General features: G+C 37.3%; 1 protein-coding gene across 1 annotated transcript in view; it reads left to right on the top strand.

The window, feature by feature from the left end:
• The first annotated feature begins 4134 nt into the window (after positions 1-4134).
• The window catches only part of LOC107708716 (cbp/p300-interacting transactivator 3-like), a 2906-nt gene continuing 1875 nt past the window's right edge, over positions 4135-5165 (top strand). Inside the window, exon 1 of the mRNA XM_016513013.1 lies at positions 4135-4250. The gene's annotated coding sequence lies outside the window, so the exon portion shown is untranslated. The remainder of the gene's footprint in view (positions 4251-5165) is intronic.

Genomic DNA, 5165 nt, shown 5'->3' with positions numbered 1-5165 from the left:
GCTGTGGATTGACAAGGTTCACAAAACAGTGTTTATGTTGATAAATGCAATCTATTAACCATTTACAACTTTGGTCTGTTTGACTAGCCAACTAATATTAGTTTCCACTGTTTTACATTACATAATATAAATAGCAATTATTATGTCTAATGTTAGCACTGGCAAACTTTTGAAACATGATTTTAAAACAATCATTTTTAACTAATCAAAACAACAGTGGTATATAAGCTACTGACCTGCTCATATTTTTTGGATGCTCGTCTTTCTTTTGCTATTGGGGGAATTTTGATGTTGTTAGTGTTTTGATATTTGCAAGAATGGACGTAATTACTAGAATGTTTCTCCACAAGTAACTTGTAGATACTTAGTTACATAGTGTAGCTTTAAAGGTGACATATCATGAAAATCTGACTTTTTCCATGTTTAAGTGCTATAATCGGGTCCCCGGTGCATCTACCAACCCAGTAAACGTGAAAAAAGAACAACACAGTACATTTTTTTGGCAAGCCTTTTTCTGCAAGGTTGTGAAAAAATTAGCGCGTCAGATTTCACTCCCCCCGTGATGTAGAAAGGGGATCTTATTATAATATTACCGCCCCTTAATCTGCACATTTTCACCCATGGCACTACCATTGTGTTTTTGCAAGCGACAACGGTGTACCAGTTCTAACGCGATGGCAAAAGTTGGAGCAAAGCATGCTAACTGTTCTGTCTTTTGCTGGACAGACAAGCACAGAACACTATTTGTGACCTGTACTGGCAAAATTGGATGAAAAATGACTGAGCTAGACCCGTTTGAAGTCGACATAGTCAGCAAACTCAATTCTGAGAAAAATCAAGTTGAAATTTTCTGAAGGTTCCAAAACAAAATCACCTAGCAACATTTCATTGTTTCCTCCACTACCTTTCTTAATATTAATTACTATATTAATAATCCCAGTATAGCCATATTTTATTTTTATTTTTTTTTTATTTTCGGCCTATATAGTAAGTCCTACTGTACTGCACGGATCTAATATAATGTTACACATCAGATGTTTTCCTCAACAGTTCCCCATACGTTCACTTAAGATATAACAGATTATGTTTGTGTGAACATCCTACTTAAATACTGTAATTCTATGTATACAGTGTGTATATTTATCGGGACCGCGCGCTGGCGGAAGCGCCTTTATGTGCGCGATTCATATATCAGCCAGCATCAGCGCAAGAAGCAAGCAGAGAAAAGCTACTCACTCCTCTTAGAAAAACGTACAAATAAAGATAACTTTAGATGTTTAATTACGATTTGGAGCATTTGGGATTGCTAGAGGAGGGCTTAACGAACTAATTTTTGTGAAAACCTGAAATTCGGGGAAAAAAAATAAATTTTTCACTTCTTTTGTCTGTAGCTCAAAATTAGCCCTTGCGCATTTCGACTCATTTTGCCAGGGTCACATTTAGAGTGTTTCACATTTAGATTAGAGTCCCAGCCACAGAGGAGACAAGAGAGCAGTGGATTTATTGATTTATTTACTGTATATTACGCTGCTGCCACACAGATCCAATATAAACATAGGATTTCTTTCCCAGCTGTTTACTTTCCCAGACATATCTGACTGTTTTTGTAACTCATGTGTGTTTTTAACACAAACTTGTGTGTATTTGACAGTTTAAGCACAATAAGACACGAAAGAGAGCTTAGTTTAGTACTCACATGCTGTGTGACAGCCGCTTTCTGTGCGCGTGTTTCAGATGTGTGCACTCAGAAAACCCTATATGAGAAGTTTAAACTAATATGGTTTAAAGCGCATGATTTTAGCGTGATAGACATGATAATCAAAACCAAACAGAGATGTTTTTTTTTAGCAGAGTATCTGAGGAACAGCTGTAAAGGCACAGCCCTATTCTGGAAAAGGGGGCGGGGAGCAGCAGCTCATTTGCATTTAAAGAGACATGCACGAAAACAGTGTGTTTCTGCTTCCACTCAAAATAGGCATTTTCAAAAAGACATCATAAATGATCTGTGGGGTATTTTGACCTGAAACTTCACAGACACATTCTGGTGACACCTGTGACTTATATTACATCTTGTAAAAAGAGGCATAATAGGTCTTATTTAAGGGTGAAATGTGTATGTGTATTTTTTACCTTGTCAAATATATGCAGAGTCAACAATAAGACAGATTCTATAGGTATGTATGTAATGCCATGAATATGGGCTGTGACTCCAACCATGTGAGAGATAAAGGGTGAGGTGTTTGGGAAACCTGTTTGGAAATAATAATTTCGCATTTCCATTTGGTGCCGCTAGTGACACAAATATTGCACACTTCACCTGTGAATGCTATGCAGTTTACTGGTTTTCTTTCATTTCTCATAGGCTATTTTTCAGAGTATTTTGATGTGAACAAAATGGTGTGCTCTAAATGGGCCATTGTGGTCCTCTGCAATACTCTGAGGTAAAATATATCCAGATTTAGCAGAAAGACTCATTTTATCTTGTTATTGCATTAGTTAGGCCATTAGCTCTTGACACATTTTGACACCCCACAAGGAATTTCAAAAGAAATTGGTTTTTAGCACTGAACACCTACAAAAGGAACAACTTTAGGATAAAATATTCTCAGTTTGTCACAGGGAGACTTTATGATGAAGAAAATGTGAGTGGTGGCCCATGAAAAATTCACTGGCTCTGGGTGTTGTAGATGGTGGCCAAGACATTGCTATGCAGTTGCTAGGGTGGTTACTAGGAGATCAGCTACTGGCGCAAGTCAAAAGAGCCCATATTTGATATTCTGGTCCCTAGATATGGCTCCTTTAATGTACGTCTAAAATCATAAATGATATAGTTTATCAAAGTAAAAGCACACCTCTCTTCAACAAGATATGCAATTTAAGGTAACATTCATAACTGTTGCACAGAATATCAGCAACAGTAATAGTCATGCTTGCCTTATTAAACACAATTAATTACAGTTTGTCCTTGAACAGTTTTTTTTTTTGCAGGCTATGACGAAAGGTTTCTGAGCAAAGCTAAAGTCAGCTGAACACACTGTTCAAGGCTGAATCAGGCTTAATTTACACTCTGACAACGGAGACAATAGAAGAACAGGAGAATGTAGAGAGAGAAAGAGAGAGAGAGATTATACACTTCTGCTCACCACATTCCTTTCTAGAAATGGAGGAATGAGTAAATAGAGGTATTTCACCCTGCTAGGAGTTTTCTGCATGACCCGTCACTGTTTTTAGTTCATTACGGTGTGTGGAAGTGTTTGCGGTGAGTGAGTATTCATCACACTTACATTTCATCTTACATTTGAGCTTCTTCAAATATGACACATTATATCTAGGTGGTATGCTTTATAAACAATTTTCAATGAGCTCTAACTCAATCAAATTGTAATTAGAATCATGGGAAACAGTGTAATAGCATGTGTGAGGATATGCAGTATGTACTGTATGTTCGGTGTCAGTCCATTTGCACATGCTTCACACCAGCAGGAGGTTTTCTTTCTTCTGGCCTGTCTCTCTCTTTAAAATGGTAAATATGCCATTTACATAAGAGACAAAAGGTTGTGCCCTGCTTTAGTTCCATTTTCTGTTGAGGTGCATTAGATAAGAACAGCACACAGATGAAAAATAAAAGAGGTCAAACTAAAAATACCTGTCTGAAATGAGTGTAATTTGATCCTTTCTCTTCAGTAAAGTTGAGTAGCCTTTAAAATCATAAATCTATATAATACATATTTCTTCATGACATCAAAATAAATAATGCTACAGCACATACTTTTAGTGGTTTCAAATTCTAAAAGGTAAATATAGGCCACAGGTGAAAAGTGAGAGACAAATTAGAAAGAAAATAAATAACAGGTTTGATTTTAAGACTAACAATATCAAGCTCCTTTAAGACATCAACGACCTTTTTAAACAACAAGCAGCACTCATGAGTCGTGTTTTAGTTGACTTGTGATTTCTGAGGAGTTTCTCTGCCAGTGCACATAAAACTGAAGGCCATGTGAGTAATTGGGCAGTGACGTCTGTGATTAGAGGACGAGCCAATTACAGCAGAGGGGAGGCGGGGCTTGTGTTGCTCCGCCCCTCTCTCTGCGCGTCTTTATGTGTGCGTGATCCCAGCGCTGACCCAGAAAAGCGCTCAGCAGCAGCAGCTCGTTCATACTAAAGGCTATAGTCACTGGAGAGACCTGCGCTGCTTTACAGAGACTGAGAACACCAAACAGCATCTCTACAACCACAGGGATCATTTGACGGTATGTGTGTTTTATATTGCGAAGGCTGGATCTTTTGTTCATTTGTAAATGCAATCTTTGAAATCAGCATGTATTACCAATGTTTAAATATCTGGACATATGGTTGGAGAGGTGAAGTGTTCTTCTTATTTCTGCTCTGGTTTTTAAATGTTCTTACACCTCAAAAATATGTTGCTCTAGTATGGTATGACTTGTTCTTCTTAGAAAACAAAATAATGGCCAGTAAGACAATATATCATTAATAATGCTACACTTGTAATAAGCGTCAGCATTTAAGTGTTCTTTATGCTCGCGTCTAAATATACGCTTTATATTTGTATTGCATTTTGTATTTGCGTTATTGCGATGCAGAGCTCGAACTGAACATTAACGCTTGTGAGTGTAGCTTCAACTTTTCTCTAAATACACAGTACATTCAGTAGTCTACGTGCTGATGTTTAACGACAGTTTCACTGTGGTCTGACAGAGATTGTGAAAGTCTGTAGCCTATATTTCATTTACAGACAGATTTCATCTTAGTAGAAAGCAGAGGAGCAATTCTTTGTTTTATGTAGACAGAGACAGAGAGGTGAGGCTCCTGTAGACCCCAGACGACATTGTGCTTTCATCGCTTATTTCAATCTCAAATGATGACATATAGACAAAACCGTGCACTTGCAAATATTCGCGAGTAATGCTTAAACATATGTTCTGGTTCACTCCTGGAGCTATTGATGTAAGAGATAACAGACAACAACACTGGGCAGGGCATTTACTGACAATGAATAGGGCTGGTTCTGAAAACATAAAATACAGTTATAAACTGTATGATTTAGGAAGATGAATTCATTATGCGTTTTATCTCAAAGTGTTGTATATTTGCTTTATCTAGAGATCATAACCAGTTGATATATGCCTACAGATTAATACTTGATT

The sequence above is a fragment of the Sinocyclocheilus rhinocerous genome, unplaced genomic scaffold (assembly GCF_001515625.1).
Source record: "Sinocyclocheilus rhinocerous isolate Xijiao unplaced genomic scaffold, SAMN03320098_v1.1 scaffold54, whole genome shotgun sequence".
In the NCBI taxonomy this organism is placed as follows: domain Eukaryota; kingdom Metazoa; phylum Chordata; class Actinopteri; order Cypriniformes; family Cyprinidae; genus Sinocyclocheilus; species Sinocyclocheilus rhinocerous.
Note: the sequence above shows the minus strand (reverse complement) of the source record. Positions and strands in the feature narration are given on the sequence as shown.